This window comes from Nerophis lumbriciformis, linkage group LG08 (genome assembly GCF_033978685.3).
Source record: "Nerophis lumbriciformis linkage group LG08, RoL_Nlum_v2.1, whole genome shotgun sequence".
Taxonomy (NCBI): Eukaryota; Metazoa; Chordata; class Actinopteri; order Syngnathiformes; family Syngnathidae; genus Nerophis; species Nerophis lumbriciformis.
This window is the reverse complement of record NC_084555.2, coordinates 56,721,337-56,741,290: the sequence shown is the minus strand read 5'-3', so window position 1 is coordinate 56,741,290 and position 19,954 is coordinate 56,721,337. Positions and strand designations below refer to the sequence as shown.

The following is a 19,954-nucleotide window of genomic DNA, read 5'->3' as shown; positions in this document are numbered from 1 at the left end:
AAACAGTTAGCTCCATCTTTTGACACTTCTTCCACTCCCGTCCTTGCACGCTACACCGCTACAACAAGGAGAAGACGCTGTCTAAGTGGAGGCACGTAAATAAGACACGCCCACAAAACGGTGCATCCTGAAGAGACTGTCAGAAAGTGAGTTGAAGATGATGTGTAAAACATCATCTATGCAACATTTTGAGCAAAGAAGCACCATCACATGTTATGTAGACCACAAGGAAGTCTTTTACATTTAGAAAGTAATCATAATAATATGACTTTATAATCCGGTGCGCCTTTTGTATGAAAAAAACCTGAAGAGACCTGCTCATCGGCAGTGCGCCTTATAATCCGGTGGGCCCTATGGTCTGAAAAATACAGTATTCCCCCCCCGACAACATGTTGCAGGCCAACAAAACTCAAGCTGCAAGCCACAAATGGCCCCCGGTTTTGATTGATTGATTGATTGAGGCTTTTATTAGTAGGTTGCACAGTGAAGTACATATTCCGTACAATTGACCACTAAATGGTAACACCCCAATAAGTTTTTCCACTTGTTTAAATCGGGGTCCACGTTAATTGATTGATGATGCAGATATATACTATCATCATAATACAGTCATCACACAAGATCATCACATTGAATTATTTACATTATTTACAATCCGGGACGCACTTTGAACACCCCTGAAATAGGGGATACATTGTGGTTGTCTACAGTGGCGGTGGCAAAAAGCGGTGTAAGTTCCCCCTCAAGAAAAAGTTGTAAAAGTGTCTCCAGTCTGCTAATTAGCATCATAGGGTGGTGCCCCCCCCACCCCCCAGCTCCCCCAAGACCATTCCCCAGAGCTTTCCCACACTCACATCAAAGGGCAACTCTCTGGAGGGTGTGTTCAAGCACCCGGCTCTGGAATGTGTGTGTGTGTGTGTGTGTGTGTGTGTGTGTGTGTGTGTGTGTGTGTGTGTGTGTGTGTGTGTGTGTGTGTGTGTGTGTGTGTGTGTTTTACAAGGCTGTGTTGGTTTACTGTGTTGTTTGCTCTTTGTTGGACCTTTGTGTGGCTTGATGAGGCCATGGTGGGGGTTTGTTGATCAGCTTTTGGAGGAGGAGGAGGAGGGCGGGCACTGGATGGAAAGCGGGAAAAACTGCCGCCAGCTCAGCAGGATGTGACATCATCACCAAACTTCATTGGTTAATATTACAGTTATTCTGGACTTTTAGGAAGTGACATGTTGTCCTCCTCCAGGACGGCCGAGAGGTTAAGGTGTTGGACTTAAGATCCAATGGACTCAAGTCCTGGTGGCTTGAAAGCCCACTCCTGCTACGACAATTAAAGCCCACTCCTGGTACGACAATTAAAGCCCACTCCTGGTACGACAATTAAAGCCCACTCCTGGTACGACAATTAAAGTAGTGCTTTTTTACTCACCCTTTTAAATAGAATAAAGAAGCTGGTAATATTGATTGATTTATCGCTGCTCATACTGTATTTCCTGCTTGGGCATGTTGGTTCATTCAAGCAGTGCTGCCACTTAGCTGGAGGCTTATGTATTGTTCAAGAATGAAATCAAGATGTACCCTATTTTCAGTCAGTCAGTAAGTCGTCTCTCAGTCAGTCAGTAAGTCGTCTCTCAGTCAGTTAGTAAGTCGTCTCAGTCAGTCAGTAAGTCGTCTCAGTCAGTCAGTAAGTCGTCTCAGTCAGTCAGTAAGTCGTCTCAGTCAGTAAGTCGTCTCTCAGTCAGTCAGTAAGTCGTCTCTCAGTCAGTCAGTAAGTCGTCTCTCAGTCAGTCAGTAAGTCGTCTTAGTCAGTCAGTAAGTCGTCTTAGTCAGTCAGTAAGTCGTCTCTCAGTCAGTCAGTAAGTCGTCTCTCAGTCAGTCAGTAAGTCGTCTCTCAGTCAGTCAGTAAGTCGTCTCTCAGTCAGTCAGTAAGTCGTCTCTCAGTCAGTCAGTAAGTCGTCTCAGTCAGTCAGTAAGTCGTCTCTCAGTCAGTCAGTAAGTCGTCTCTCAGTCAGTCAGTAAGTCGTCTCTCAGTCAGTCAGTAAGTCGTCTCAGTCAGTCAGCAAGTCGTCTCAGTCAGTCAGTAAGTCGTCTCTCAGTCAGTCAGTAAGTCGTCTCTCAGTCAGTCAGTCAGTAAGTCGTCTCTCAGTCAGTCAGTAAGTCGTCTCTCAGTCAGTCAGTAAGTCGTCTCAGTCAGTCAGTAAGTCGTCTCTCAGTCAGTCAGTAAGTCGTCTCTCAGTCAGTCAGTAAGTCGTCTCAGTCAGTCAGTAAGTCGTCTCTCAGTCAGTCAGTAAGTCGTCTCTCAGTCAGTCAGTAAGTCGTCTCTCAGTCAGTCAGTAAGTCGTCTCTCAGTCAGTAAGTCGTCTCTCAGTCAGTCAGTAAGTCGTCTCAGTCAGTCAGTAAGTCGTCTCTCAGTCAGTCAGTAAGTCGTCTCTCAGTCAGTCAGTAAGTCGTCTCGCTCCTGCAGACTTTTTTACTCGAGTGTGCACTTTTGCGTGAAAAGCGCTACTCATGATACCAAATATTTCCTGTATATTTTGAAGATATATTTTGATGAGGCGTGCAAATTTCCCAAGTCCTCTATAAATATGTAAGTGATATTTGTGTGTGTTCATTGAAGGGTTAAGCACAGTTTGTCCTGATTGGACAGCAGGAAGTGTGTGTGGGCCAGTGGGCGGAGCTAAAAATAGAAAATCACATTTTTTAGTTTCCTTGTGGAAAAAGTCAACTTGGTGGATTGAGGGCGTGCACACACCGTGCATGTCGGGGGAGTCCCGGCTCTGCTTGTGGACATTTAGGGAGTCTGTGGCTGGCTTGAAAAGAGACAAAAGTGTTGCAAGTTGAGACATTGTTGCGCTTTGATCAAAAGAGGTCAAGGGTCGCGTCTATGTGACTCATCCTGCAGGAATGTGAAGGCCTTGCAAAACTCTCTCCAACTTTGGATTTTTCACTCGGAACATTTGCCAGAAAAAGTTGTATTTAACTTACCCTATTTTCCGGACCATAGGGCGCACCGGATTACAAGGCGCAATGCCGATGAGCGGGTCTAGTCAGGTCTATTTTCATACAAAAGGCGCACTGGATTATAAGGAGCATTAAAAGAGTCATATTATTATTATGATTATTTTCTAAAAGTAAAAGACTTCCTTGTGGTCTACATAACATGTGATGGTGCTTCTTTGCTCAAAATGGTGCATAGATGATGTTTTACACATCATCTTCAACTCACTTTCTGACAGTCTCTTCAGGATGCGCCGTTTTGTGGGCGCTCTTATTTACGTGCCTCCACTTGGACAGCATCTTCTCCTTGTTGTAGCGGTGTAGCGTGCAAGGACGGGAGTGGAAGAAGTGTCAAAAGATGGAGCTAACTGTTTTAATGACATTCACACTTTACTTCAATCAATAACGGAGCAGCATCTCCTCATCCGCCGGAAATGTGTCCAATTAAAAAGCATCTGACCGGAACTCTCTAATAAGTAAAGTTCCTTGGGTGAATAATGTAAAGTCACTACACCGGTATGTTTTAGTGCTTTCATGGTGAGTTTACTGACAGATATAAGTAAGAACTTGACACTACTTTATATTAGAAATGGCAACAGTGGAGGATGAATGTCACATAACAAGAAGATAGAGAAAAAGAAGAAGATTATCCACTACGGTGTCGGCACAGACTACAAAGGCGGACGCGCTCAATTTTTCAGGACTTATGCAGATCCCAAATACAGATCAGCAGGTACCAGAAGATAAGAAAAGTTGCTTTTTGTCATGTCTGTGTGATCAGGTTTTATTTTTGGACTTTTTGTGCACTTTTGTTTTGTTTTGTCACCATAGTTACCCATTAGTTTCACCTGTCATGTCACGCACCTGTTTTGAGTCACGCACCTGTTGTTAATCATGTCCATAAGTATTTAAGTTCATTCATTTTCTGTTGTTCGTCCTGACGACCTCACAACACATTTATGCTCTGTTCATGCCTGATACTTCTGCCCATGTCAATTCCTCAAGCAACTACTTTTGTCCAAGCCAAGTAAGTTTTTGTTCCATATTTATAGTCTTTTTAATTTCATAGTTTGTTCTCCGCCATTGTGCGTGTTTTTTGTTTGTACTTTTTTGCTATAGTCTTTTGGTTTCATAGTTTATTCTCCGCCACTGTGCGCGCTTTCATTTATTCCTTTTTTTTGATAAATATAAATAAATCATGTACCTCCATTCCCGTCTCGCCCGAGCCAACTTTCCGTTGCATCCTGGAAAAGCACACACCCAGGACCAAGTCATGACACTTTTGCATAATATTGTGAAACAAAACAGCAGATAATATGTCTTACCTTATACACACAGCATAATAATACTCCTATGTTGAAGCACAGTACAATCCATCAAGGGGTGTGGCTTCATAGCTTACCAAAATGGAATATGGAATTTGAATTAATTTTAAGAGAAAAAAGTCATTAATTTGCACAAGTGATGTTGTGGTTATGATAACGATTTTACAGAAATGGGCAAGACTTATTTTTCACCTTCTACCATCCTAGTCACGTCCGTTGTGTCCTTGAGCAAGACACTTCACCCTTGCTCCTGATGGCTGCTGGTTGGCGCCGTGCATGACAGCTCCCGCCATCAGTGTGTGAATGTGTGTGTGTGAATGTGGAAATAGTGTCAAAGCGCTTTGAGTTCCTTAAAAAGGTAGAAACACGATATACAAGTACAAGCCATTTACCATTTACCATAAATGTAAAAACCTGCGACAATAAATTTAGTACACAAATAATAATGACAGAAAAAGTTGGAATTTACGTTACAAGAAAAAGTTTCAGTTCAAGTTAAAGTTGGAAGTAGTGCTACAAAAAGTATGCATTTACGATAAATAACATATTTCAAATGCACTTTTTTTTTCAAAGAAAATGCCGGCAGATTTGCGAGAGTAAAGTTTTGATGACGGGAAGAGTTTACACATTTTTTGAGAGAGTTTTATTTAAAAATTCTACGTTATGTAAAAGGTTGTCTTTTGCCCCAGTAAAGTTATAAATGAAGAATTGTCTTGTCAAAGATCGGAGAGTGAAGCTCGAAAAGGTTTTCAACTAATGAAAAATGTTTTAAAGAAAAACGCTAAAGAAAAAAGTTCCGATGGTTGGAATTTATGAGGACCATAAAATTTTTTGAGGACCATAAAAGCATCCAAAAAAATGTAAGTCTTGTGAGAATAATGCCTTTGAAAGAAATAGAAATGGTACAGAAACACACTTTTCACTTTAGCTAGAGAAACTTCTACAGATTTGGAAAAAGTTTGTGTTTCGTAATCCTTTCTAAACATTTGCGAGAAAAAAGTTTGACTACCGTATTTTCCGCACTATAAGGCGCACCTAAAAACCACAAATTTTCTCAAAAGCTGACAGTGCGCCTTATAACCCGGTGCGCTTTATATATGGATTAATATTAAGATTCATTTTCATAAAGTTTCGGTCTCGCAACTACGGTAAACAGCCGCCATCTTTTTTCCCCGTAGAAGAGGAAGTGCTTCTTCTTCTACGCAAGCAACCGCCAAGGTAAGCACCCGCCCCCATAGAACAGGAAGCGCTTCTTCTTCTACTGTAAGCAACCACTCGCCCGCGTAGAAGAAGAAGAAGAAGCGCGCGGATATTACGTTTCATTTCCTTTGTGTGTTTACATCTGTAAAGACCACAAAATGGCTCCTACTAAGCGACAGGTTTCCGGTTCATGAAAATACGCAATCTCTCCATCCGCACACGGACTACTATTTCACAGCAACTGCCTAAAGACTTTCAAGAAAAGCTGGCTACTTTCCGTGCATATTGTAAAAACAAGATAGCTGAAAAAAAGATCCGGCCAGAGAACATTATCAACATGGACGAGGTTCCACTGACTTTTGATATTCCTGTGAACCGCACTGTGGATACAACGGGAGCACGTACGGTGAATATTCGCACCACAGGGAATGAGAAGTCATCCTTCACTGTGGTTCTAGCTTGCCATGCTAATGGCCAGAAACTTCCACCCATGGTGATATTCAAAAGGAAGACCTTGCCAAAAGAGACCTTTCCAGCCGGCGTCATCATAAAAGCTAACTCAAAGGGATGGATGGATGAAGAAAAGATGAGCGAGTGGTTAAGGGAAGTTTACGCGAAGAGGCCGGGTGGCTTTTTTCACGCAGCTCCGTCCATGTTGATATACGACTCCATGCGCGCCCACATCACGCTGGTTTTTAATATATTATTAAAGTTTGACTGACCTATCTGACTGTTTTTTTGACATTCCTTTAGCGCAGTTAGATGAGGCTTACAACACGAGGCGGCTTATAGGTGGACAAAGTTTTGAAATATGCCGTTCATTGAAGGCGCGGCTTATAACCCAGGGCGCCTTATGGTGCGGAAAATACGGTAGATTAAAAGTTGCTCTTTTGTGGGTCAAACTTTGAGGATGGATGCACTGACCTCACACTGACCTCATACTGACCTCACACTGCAGGAAATGATTATGAAACAGATGATTATTAAAGAAATGATTATGAAACAGATGATTATTAAACAAATGATTATGAAACAGATGATTGTTAAATAAATGATTATGAAACAGATGATTGTTAAATAAATGATTATGAAACAGATGATTATTATATACATGATTATGAAACAGATGATTATTAAAGCAATGATTATGAAATTGTTGTCCAAGCGTGTTTACGTGGCGGCCAGCTGTTTGAGCTCCTTGGCACCTCACCTCGCCAGACACGCCTGGCTGATTAGAGAATGGATGTAATGAGTCTGGATTGTGGACATATTCCCACGCTCGTCCACGTCAGGCTGAGAGGGATGAGTGAAGTGTGTCGCTGTCGCCTGGCAACCTGCCTCCAAACAATTATATGTGCCCACCCCGGAATAGCCTCATGGAATAATGATGGAAAGTGTGTGTCCGCGTGCGTGCGTGCCTGCGTGCGTGTGTGTGTGTGTATGTGTATGTGTGTGTGTGTGTGTGTGTGTCTTCTCCATAATAATTCCAGGTGTCGAGCAGTTTTGTCTGCGGTTTTGAAGCGTGTTTGTCTTTGCTGCATACGCGCCTTCATGTGTAATTGTGTACATGTTTGTGTGTGACTACAGCATTTGTGTGTGTGTGTGTGTGTGTGTGTGTGTGTGTGTGTTTGTGTGTGTGTGTGTGTGTGTGTGTGTGTGTGTGTGTGTGTGCGTGGTGGGGGAGGGAGTTGGCACCCCAACTAAAAAGTGTCAAGTGTAGATATTTGGATGTTATGTCCATGCACACACACTACATGTGTTCCTACAGCGGAACCTTCCAGTGTGTTCAAGTCATATAAGGAGGAATTTTTCCCAGAAGGCAGGAATGCCAAACTCATTTTTATTGAGGGCCACCTCACAATTGTGGCTGCCCTCAGAGGGCCACATGTGCCAGTCAATATATTAGCCTCCTAACACCATTTTACTCATGGAGAAGTTGATCTGCTCTTTGCAGGATGAGATCACATTGAAGGATGAGATCACATTGCAGGATGAGATCACATTGAAGGATGAGATCACAATGAAGGATGAGATCACATTGAAGGATGAGATCACATTCAAGGATGAGATCACATTGAAGGATGAGATCACATTCAAGGATGAGATCACATTGAAGGATGAGATCACATTGAAGGATGAGATCACATTGAAGGATTAGATCACATTGAAGGATGAGATCACAATGAAGGATGAGATCACATTGAAGGATGAGATCACATTGAAGGATTAGATCACATTGAAGGATGAGATCACAATGAAGGATGAGATCACATTGAAGGGTGAGATCACATTGAAGGATGAGATCACATTGAAGGATGAGATCACATTGAAGGATGAGATCACATTCAAGGATGAGATCACATTGAAGGATGAGATCACATTGAAGGATGAGATCACATTCAAGAATGAGATCACATTGAAGGATGAGATCACATTCAAGGATGAGATCACATTCAAGAATGAGATCACATTGAAGGATGAGATCACATTGAAGGATGAGATCACATTGCAGGATGAGATCACATTGCAGGATGAGATCACATTCAAGGATGAGATCACCATCCAAAACGAAGGACAAACATGATATTGTACATATTACATATTGTTATGAAGGTGTCTGTTACTACATTATATATATACTTGCAGTGTGTATATTGTACATATTACATATTGTTATGAAGGTGTCTGTTACTACATTATATATATACTTGCAGTGTGTATATTGTACATATTACATATTATTATGAAGGTGTCTGTTACTACATTATATATATACTTGCAGTGTGTATATTGTACATATTACATATTATTATGAAGGTGTCTGTTACCACATTATATATATACTTGCAGTGTGTATATTGTACATATTGTTATGAAGGTGTCTGTTACTACATTATATATATATATATATATATATAAATATATATATATATATATATATATGTATGTTTTTTTCCCCACACATACATATATTGCGCTCTACTACGGTATTGAGCACTATTTTTTGGATAACCTTATTAAGACATATATATATATATATATATATATATATATATATATATATATACATATATATATATATACTTACAGTGTGTATATTGTACATATTACATATTGTTATGAAGATGTCTGTTACTACATTATATATACTGTATATACTTGCAGTGTGTATATAGTACATATTGTTTTCAGCTTGCAGGAATTGTGTAGAGATCCTTGCAACATGGGGCCATGCGCCATCATGTGGTGGATTGATCCCAAAAATGTCTCAACAAAATTCCAACCTTTTGTGTGTATCGCTTTTAGGAGTAGAGGAGTTACAAAAAAAACAACAAGTAAATCCATCTATTTTCTACCACTTGTCCCTTTTGGGGTCGTGGGGGGTGCTGCTAATACGTCAATAATAGAAATAGCAGCATGTTCTTCAACCAATCTTTCTCAAATTGTACACATTGTCCGTGCGCTAAATGTTTGCCAAATTTGGTGTTGATTTGGCAAAAGCATCCTAAAGGTACGGTGGGGGGATTGTAAATAAATGTCAAGGTATGGGATAATAACAGCGCCACCATGTGGTGGATTTGTCCAAGGACTAGTGGCACCTGACATGTATGCTGTGTATATGTACATCATTTATACCTTTTTTAACGTCATTTTTATATATACATGTTACAGGTTATATATATCTTATTATTGAATGTATGAAATGTCATGAATATTTCATGGAGCACAATTGAAACAATATTTCATATTTAAAGGGGGCAGCACGGTGGAAAAGGGGTTAGTGCATCTGCCTCACAATACCAAGGTCCTGAGTAGTCTGGGGTTCAATCCCGATCTTTCTGTGTGGAGTTTGCATGTTCTCCCCGTGACTGCGTGGGTTCTACTCCGGCTTCCTCCCACCTCCAAAGACATGCACCTGGGGATAGGCTCCTCCCACCTCCTAAGACATGCACCTGGGGATAGGCCCCTCCCACCTCCAAAGACATGCACCTGGGGATAGGCCCCTCCCACCTCCAAAGACATGCACCTGGGGATAGGTTGATTGGCAACACTAAATGGTCCCTAGTGTGTGAATGTTGTCTATCTATCTGTGTTGGCCCTGTGATGAGGTGGCGACTTGTCCAGGATGTACCCCACCTTCCGCCCGATTGTAGCTGAGATAGGCTCCAGCGCCCCCCGCGACCCCAAAAGGGAATAAGCGGTAGAAAATGGATGGATGGATGTAATATTTAAAGGAGCACAATGGAAACAAGCCTTTTGGCTTTTTGTGACGTCCATTTGCCTTTTTAAAGCATTACATGGATGATATTATTTAACATGTCAATAAACTTCTCAATCAATCAATCAAAGGTAACACAGTCATGGTGCACATTTTGACAATTCCCACCTTTTTGTCTGCAGGAGTAGAAGTATTTCTTCACACATTAAAACTTCAGCTTTATTTGAAGAAAATGCAAATGTTTTAGTCGCTTTTTGCTGGACAACACCAGACAAAGAAATACAAGGAAAAGCTCATTTCATCCTATTAGTGTGTGTGTGTGTGTGTGTGTGTGTGTGTGTGTGTGTGTGTGTGTGTGTGTGTGTGTGTGTGTGTGTGTCTGGGTCAGCTGGCGATGCCTGGAAGTTATGTAAGCATCAGCGGGGTAACGTTATCTGTCCTCTGAGCCCCGAGACCCAAGGCACTCCCACGGTAGAGTCCTCCACCACACACACACACACACACACACACACACACACACACACACACACACACACACACACACAGCATTTTTATGACAAGTGAAGAAATGAATGAGAAAGTAAAGCTCAAGAGCAAGAAGTAAAAAGAGCAGTGCATGCTGGAAAATGTTGTTGGGGGGGGCGTGGAAAAGTTGTGGTCGTGGTTTTAGCAGACAACATTTAAAATGAGCATCCTCGGTACCATCAAGTCCGGCGGACATCTTTGCCGGGGGCATTTAGGGAGGAAGTGAGGACTTCCTGTTCAGCCACTGGATATTGACTGGGACTAAAACCTAGCCCTCACTGTAACAATGCAACAAGATGGTGACTGGGACTAAAACCTAGCCCTCACTGTAACAATGCAACAAGATGGTGACTGGGACTAAAACCTAGCCCTCACTGTAACAATGCAACAAGATGGTGACTGGGACTAAAACCTAGCCCTCACTGTAACAATGCAACAAGATGGTGACTGGGACTAAAACCTAGCCCTCACTGTAACAATGCAACAAGATGGTGACTGGGACTAAAACCTAGCCCTCACTGTAACAATGCAACAAGATGGTGACTGGGACTAAAACCTAGCCCTCACTGTAACAATGCAACAAGATGGTGACTGGGACTAAAACCTAGCCCTCACTGTAACAATGCAACAAGATGGTGACTGGGACTAAAACCTAGCCCTCACTGTAACAATGCAACAAGATGGTGACTGGGACTAAAACCTAGCCCTCACTGTAACAATGCAACAAGATGGTGACTGGGACTAAAACCTAGCCCTCACTGTAACAATGCAACAAGATGGTGACTGGGACTAAAACCTAGCCCTCACTGTAACAATGCAACAAGATGGTGACTGGGACTAAAACCTAGCCCTCACTGTAACAATGCAACAAGATGGTGACTGAGACTAAAACCTAGCCCTCACTGTAACAATGCAACAAGATGGTGACTGGGACTAAAGCCTAGCCCTCACTGTAACAATGCAACAAGATGGTGACTGGGACTAAAACCTAGCCCTCACTGTAACAATGCAACAAGATGGTGACTGAGACTAAAACCTAGCCCTCACTGTAACAATGCAACAAGATGGTGACTGGGACTAAAACCTAGGAAGAAGATGTGAAATATGAAAAGAAGTAGTGTAATTTGAGCTCGCTGCTGATTTGTTTTGGAATACAAACTCTAACCCGGAGACTTTGCACACTAAGTCTTACTGTAAGTCTTACTGTAAGTCTTACTGTAAGTCCAGGGTTATGTGTCTCTTTTGCTTTGTGTAAGCGCATTCCTGCATACTTTCTGTCACATAACAACATGGCTTGTTTTACACAGGAAGCAGAAAGATTCAACAGGAAAATATCACAGTGTCGTATATAAACTATTCTACTTCCACTCGGTTGTAGTGAAAATATCACATGTAGTATATAAACTATTCTACTTCCACTCGGTAGTAGTGAAAATATCACATGTAGTATATAAACTATTCTACTTCCACTCGGTAGTAGTGAAAATATCACATGTAGTATATAAACTATTCTACTTCCACTCGGTAGTAGTGAAAATATCACATGTAGTATATAAACTATTCTACTTCCACTCGGTAGTAGTGAAAATATCACAGTGTAGTATATAAACTATTCTACTTCCACTCGGTAGTAGTGAAAATATCACAGTGTAGTATATAAACTATTCTACTTCCACTCGGTAGTAGTGAAAATATCACATGTAGTATATAAACTATTCTACTTCCACTCGGTAGTAGTGAAAATATCACATGTAGTATATAAACTATTCTACTTCCACTCGGTAGTAGTGAAAATATCACATGTAGTATATAAACTATTCTACTTCCACTCGGTAGTAGTGAAAATATCACAGTGTAGTATATAAACTATTCTACTTCCACTCGGTAGTAGTGAAAATATCACAGTGTAGTATATAAACTATTCTACTTCCACTCGGTAGTAGTGAAAATATCACATGTAGTATATAAACTATTCTACTTCCACTCGGTAGTAGTGAAAATATCACATGTAGTATATAAACTATTCTACTTCCACTCGGTAGTAGTGAAAATATCACATGTAGTATATAAACTATTCTACTTCCACTCGGTAGTAGTGAAAATATCACATGTAGTATATAAACTATTCTACTTCCACTCGGTAGTAGTGAAAATATCACAGTGTAGTATATAAACTATTCTACTTCCACTCGGTAGTAGTGAAAATATCACATGTAGTATATAAACTATTCTACTTCCACTCGGTAGTAGTGAAAATATCACATGTAGTATATAAACTATTCTACTTCCACTCGGTAGTAGTGAAAATATCACATGTAGTATATAAACTATTCTACTTCCACTTGGTAGTAGTGAAAATATCACCGTGTAGTATATAAACTATTCTACGTCCACTCGGTAGTAGTGAAAATATCACAGTGTAGTATATAAACTATTCTACTTCCACTCGGTAGTAGTGTAAATAGGAGGATTAGTGATTCAGAAGTATCTAAAACACTACGTGGACAGACGTTAACAATGTTTATAGAGCCGCCTTTATTGTTAGTTTTGAATCAAAAATACGTCCATTCTCCCGCTTCTTTCTCCACACTGTTTATGTTTGCAAGTGGTCTGTGCGTGTGCAGATGTTGACACGCAATGTGAGCGTTGGTGGGCCATTAGGCGCATGAGGAAAAAAGTACCAGTATTTTTCTAAGACAGTTTAGTACCTTTTTTAATTCATTAGTACCGCGGTACTTTATTAGTACTGGTATACCCTGTATGTACATATATATATATATATATATATATATATATATATATATATATATATATATATATATATATATATATATATATATAAGGTTAGGTCTTTTGAGCAGAGGATGAATAACCGCTTTCTTGAATGCTAGGGGAACAGTGCCAGAGGAAAGTGATAAGTTTATAATATTTAGCACTGATGGACCTAATAATACAAAAAGCTCCTTGATAAGTTTCCCAGGAAGTGGGTCAAGTAAACATGTTGTTTGTTTTATCCCACTTACACGCCGTAATAGTTCCTCTAAAGTTATTTCATCAAAAAGAGAGAGACTATTTTGGAGGGCAGTATCCGTCGTAGATACAGTCGTATCTGTGTTAATAGAACCCAGTTGTAGCTGGGATGCATTGTCTTTAATCTCCTTTCTAATGAATTTTCTTATTAAAGAAATTCATAAAGTCATCTGCCGAGTGGGTAGAGCTATTGGGAGGAGTCCCTTGTTGGGTTAGCGATGCTACTGTACTAAACAAACATTTAGGATCGTTTTTGTTGAGGCGGATGAGATTTAAGTAATATTTAGCTTTAGCTAAGGTAAGCATGCCTTTATAAGTTATTAAACTATCACTCCATGCTTGATGGAAAACCTCAAGTTTAGTCGCACGCCATTTGTGTTCCAACTTTCTACATGATAGTTTATGAGCTCTAGTTTCTTCTGTAAACCATGGGGTGCGCCTTTTAGTTAGTTTCTTCTGTAAACTATTGGGTGCGCCTTTTAGTTAGTTTCTTCTGTAAATCATGGGGTACACCTTTTAGTTAGTTTCTTCTGTAAACCATGGGGTGCGCCTTTTAGTTAGTTTCTTCTATAAACCATGGGGTACGCCTTTTAGTTAGTTTCTTCTGTAAACTATTGGGTGCGCCTTTTAGTTAGTTTCTTCTGTAAATCATGGGGTACACCTTTTAGTTAGTTTCTTCTGTAAACTATTGGGTGCGCCTTTTAGTTAGTTTCTTCTGTAAACCATGGGGTACACCTTTTAGGGGCCCTTTTTTGCTTTAGCGGTGCTATACTATCAATGGTGTCACGCAGGTCGTGGTTAAAGTTGTTAGTGAGGTTACCAATAGAGGCCACATCATGAGGGAATGGTGCCATGACCGAAGGCAGCAGGCCAGCAAGAGTCATCACTTACTAAGCAAATCATTGAAGCAACAAAGTACAAATCCAAGCTTTTTTTCAATCATATTGACTTAGTCAATTAATCATTGCTGTTCTACTTTTTTGCATTTGATCACAGCCCATAGGGGGCGCCACACATGTCGTGTTGTGTGTGTGTGTGTGTGTGTGTGTGTGTGTGTGTGTGTGTGTGTGTGTGTGCGTGTGTGTGCGTGTGTGTCCACACTGCTTGTGTTTGTGCCAGTAAGATATTTCTCGTCTTTTTAGGGCTCCATGTTGTGTGGACATCCGTCTTGTTGTCGTGTATGTAGGTCAGCGCACATACAAGCAACACACACACACACACACACACACACACACACACACACACACACACACACACACACACACACAAAGAGGACAAGCCCATACACTCAACTCCAATGTCTTTTAACAGAAACAAGCTTGTGATCTACTGCAGCTGTCCTTCCTCCATACATTGACACACACACACACACACACGCACACACACACACACACGCACACACACACTGAGGAGGGAGGTGATGTAATATTTCATCAGATGTTTCCCACGATGCAGCTGTCAAAGCCAGCTGCACGCAGGAACCCACAACAACGTCTGGCTGGTCCTCCATCATCTGTTGGACGCCACACTAACACACACTTACACTAACACACACCTACACTAACACACACTTACACTAACACACACCTACAGTATGACACCCCTACAGTAACACACACCTACACTAACACACACCTACAGTAACACACCCCTACAGTAACACACACCTACACTAACACACACCTACAGTAACACACACCTACATTAACACACACCTACAGTAACACACATCTCTACATTAACACACACCTACAGTAACACACACCTACAGTAACACACACCTACATTAACACACACCTACAGTAACACACACCTACAGTAACACACACCTACAGTAACACACACCCTACAGTAACACACACCTACAGTAACACACACCTATAGTAACACACACCTACAGTAACAGTGTACAAATAGTGAATTTGGAAGACAACAACTATAGAATGTTTTGAGTGCATGTGGGAACAAACCAGTGAGCAAACAAACTAATGAGTGAACAATTCATTATTGCATGACAACATGTGGTGCTCATAAACAAAAATCACTGTTGTATTGTGCAAAAAACAAATATTAGTGTTGTATTGTGCAATAAACAAATATCACTGTTGTATTGTTCAATAAACAAATATTAGTGTTGTGTTGTGCAATAAACAAATATTAGTGTTGTATTGTGCAATAAACAAATATTAGTGTTGTATTGTGCAATAAACAATATTAGTGTTGTATTGTGCAATAAACAAATATTAGTGTTGTGTTGTTCAATAAACAAATATTAGTGTTGTGTTGTGCAATAAACAAATATTAGTGTTGTATTGTGCAATAAACAAATATCACTGTTGTATTATTCAATAAACAAATATTAGTGTTGTGTTGTTCAATAAACAATTATTAATGTTGTGTTGTGCAATAAACACATATTAGTGTTGTATTGTTCAGCAAACAAATAGTGTTGTATTGTGCAATAAACAAATATTAGTGTTGTATTGTGCAATAAACAAATATTAGTGTTGTATTGTGCAATAAACAAACATCACTGTTGTATTGTGCAATAAACAAATATTAGTGTTGTATTGTGCAATAAACAAATATCAGTGTTGTATTGTGCAATAAACAAATATTAGTGTTGTATTGTGCAATAAACACATATTAGTGTTGTATTGTGCAATAAACAAATATTAGTGTTGTATTGTGCAATAAACAAATATTAGTGTTGTATTGTGCAATAAAGCACATATTAGTGTTGTATTGTGCAATAAACAAATATTAGTGTTGTATTGTGCAATAAACAAATATTAGTGTTGTATTGTGCAATAAACAAATATTAGTGTTGTATTGTGCAATAAACAAATATCAGTGTTGTGTTGTGCAATAAACAAATATTAGTGTTGTATTGTGCAATAAACAAATATTAGTGTTGTATTGTGCAATAAACAAATATCAGTGTTGTATTGTCCAATATACAAATATTGGTGTTGTATTGTGCAATAAACAAATATTAGTGTTGTATTGTGCAATAAACACATATTAGTGTTGTATTGTGCAATAAACAAACATCACTGTCGTATTGTGCAATAAACAAATATTAGTGTTGTATTGTGCAATAAACAAACATTAGTGTTGTATTGTGCAATAAACAAATATCACTGCTGTATTGTGCAATAAACAAATATTAGTGTTGTATTGTGCAATAAACACATATTAGTGTTGTATTGTGCAATAAACACATATTAGTGTTGTATTGTGCAATAAACAAACATCACTGTTGTATTGTGCAATAAACAAACATCACTGTTGTATTGTGCAATAAACAAATATTAGTGTTGTATTGTGCAATGAACAAATATCACTGTTGTATTGTGCAATAAACAAATATTAGTGTTGTATTGTGCAATAAACAAATATTAGTGTTGTATTGTGCAATAAACAAATATTAGTGTTGTATTGTGCAATAAACAAATATTAGTGTTGTATTGTGCAATAAACAAATATTAGTGTTGTATTGTGCAATAAACAAATATTAGTGTTGTATTGTGCAATAAACAAATATTAGTGTTGTATTGTGCAATAATCAAATATTAGTGTTGTGTTGTGCAATAAACAAATATTAGTGTTGTATTGTGCAATAAACAAATATTAGTGTTGTGTTGTGCAATAAACACATATTAGTGTTGTATTGTGCAATAAACAAATATTAGTGTTGTATTGTGCAATAAACAAATATTAGTGTTGTGTTGTGCAATAAACAAATATTAGTGTTGTATTGTGCAATAAACAAATATCAGTGTTGTATTGTGCAATAAACAAACATTAGTGTTGTATTGTGCAATAAACAAATATTAGTGTTGTATTGTGCAATAAACAAATATTAGTGTTGTATTGTGCAATAAACAAATATCAGTGTTGTATTGTGCAATAAACAAATATTAGTGTTGTATTGTGCAATAAACAAATATTAGTGTTGTATTGTGCAATAAACAAATATTAGTGTTGTGTTGTGCAATAAACAAATATTAGTGTTGTATTGTGCAATAAACAAATATTAGTGTTGTATTGTGCAATAAACAAATATTAGTGTTGTATTGTGCAATAAATAAATATTAGTGTTGTATTGTGCAATAAACAAATATTAGTGTTGTATTGTTGAAAATGGACATAACGGGAGGACATTTGTAGCGCACCTCAAGGTCATGTTATGACCTCATAACTTGTGACCTCTGACCCGCCCTCTCACGGCTGTCGGAGGCGAAAAAGGAAGCAGCAGATGGAGGAGGCGGGGCTTATGGAGGAGGCGGGGCTTATCATGGCGCTGGAATTCCATCAGGATTAGGCAGAGGAAGTTGTGACTCTTATTGCTCGCTTAAAGGGCAAACGCTGGAGAGAGAGAGGAGGATTGTACTTTATATGTACACACACACACACACACACACACACACACACACACACACACACACACACACACACACACACACACACACAATAACCAGTAAATTATGTGCAGCTTTTTCTAAATGGCAGGCATGTGGCTTACAGCTGTGTGTGTGCATGCCTTTTTTATATATGTGTGTGTGTGTGTGTGTGTGTGTGTGTGTGTGTGTGTGTGTGTGTGTGTGTGTGTGTGTGTGTGTGTGTGTGTGTGTGTGTGTGTGTGTGTGCAGCTCACAAAGACAGTCTTGTATTTTTTTTTTGGTGAAGGTGCAGGAGGAGAAGGCCTGTTGGGTCCAGTTCAGGGGGCATAGATGGGAATGTGTGTGTGTGTGTGTGTGTGTGTGTGTGTGTGTGTGTGTGTGTGTGTGTGTGTGTGTGTGTGTGTGTGTGTGTGTGCGTGCGTGCGTGCGTGTGTGTGTGTGTGTGTGTGTGTTCTCCTCACGCCGTGACCTTCTCCTCAATGAGGACTTTCATACCCGTCATGGCGCGCGAGTAGACAGGACTGAAGGAGGTCTGTCTCGTGCTACCTGTGACCTTCTCACCACACTGACACACTTCAGCACACTGTGGACTTTTACCTGGTGTGTGTGTGTGTGTGTGTGTGTGTGTGTGTGTGTGTGTGTGTGTGTGTGTGTGTGTGTGTGTGTGTGTGTGTGTGTGTGTGTGTGTGTGTGTGTGTGTGTCCACACTGCTTGTGTTTGTGCCAGTAAGATATTTCTCGTCTTTTTAGGGCTCCATGTTGTGTGGACATTCTTGTATTTCTGCCCTTCTTGAGACATGAAGAAGGAACAGTATCTTCCATATAAGGAGGTGTGAACAAGTGAGGACATAAATCATGGTCCCAATAACATTGCATCTAATAGAGAGCCAAATACTAGAGTCCGTGAACATTGCTCCAAAGTCAGGATTTTTTGTTGGTTTAATGTGCATACAAAAGTAAACAAAGGCAGCAATATATGATCAAACAAGATAAAGAAGGACTTCCCTATTTATTACCTGTAATATTGCAGTATTTTCTCGTAAAATTATTACTTTTGTATGTAAAATTATTACTTTTTTTTATGTAAAATTATTACTTTTTAATGCAAAACGGTGACACTTGTCATATAAAATTCTGACTTTTATCACAATATTGCCAATTTTTTTGTTGTTCTTGTAAAATAGTGACATTTTTTGAGTAAAATTATGACTTTTGTCATAATTTTGCCGAGTAAAATTCAGATTATTATTATTATATTGCAAACATTTTAAAGCTTTCCTATAAAATTGTGTCTTTTGTCGAGTAAAATTGTCATAGACCGTTACGTCATGGCATGATTTATGTTGGTCATGTTTCTGTTTGAGTCTGTTTCCTGGGTGCACCCTCTTTCCTTGTTTACTGTTGCTTACTGATTCTCCTCACCTGTCTTAGTTTAGCAATTAGTGTTCCCACCAGGTGTTTTGGCGAATCACTCTCCTTTATAGTTTCCTGTCACCCAGCAATAGTTGCTGGGTCAATGTTTGCTGTAGGCAACATTTACCTTCTCCTGTTTTTTTATCCTGGCTGCATGTAGTAAGTTTGTACACACGAGCATTCCTTGTTTTTCACCCTTGGTGACTTTTTGTGTTTTTTAGCTCCATGCTTGCTAGTATCCTCCGTTTGTATTTTTGATCCTGCCTTAAAATAATTAAAAATTTTCAATCTTACCTACACGCCGCTCCTGCTTGTTTCCTGCCTTGGAGGGAACGCTACTAGCGCAGCCCGACGTAACAAAAATGACCAATCTTTTCATAAAATTGCCAAAATGTTAAGCTTTTCTTGTAAAATTGCGACTGTTATTGAGTAAAATACCAACTTGTATCATAATATTGCACAAATGTTCAGTTTTTATTGTAAAATTTTGACTTGCGTTGAGTAAAATGACGACTTTTATTATAGTACTGCCAAAATTATACGTTTTTCTTGTGAAATTGTGAACTTTTTCTTGTGAAATTCCAACTCATTTTTCACAAGCTTTTTTTAAATATTTGCATAGTATGTAAATATTGTTAATTTTGTATATACACTTCTTTATATATCTAGAAAGGCTGTTCCCAAAGAGGCATTTTTCTCAGGTCTCAAGAAGGTAACAAATACAAGAATGTGTGTTTGTGTGTGTGTGTGTGTGTGTGTGTGCGTGTGTGCACTGTTTGTTCAACCTGGGGGGGGGCGGGGGATGAGGAAAGAGGGAATCATTTAGTGGCGAGAAAGGAAAAGATGCAGAAA

General features: G+C 39.3%; 1 protein-coding gene across 3 annotated transcripts in view; it reads left to right on the top strand.

Annotated features, from left to right (window-relative positions):
* fndc3ba (fibronectin type III domain containing 3Ba) overlaps positions 1-19,954 on the top strand; it is a 200,357-nt gene that overhangs the window by 85,307 nt on the left and 95,096 nt on the right. The window lies entirely within an intron of this gene.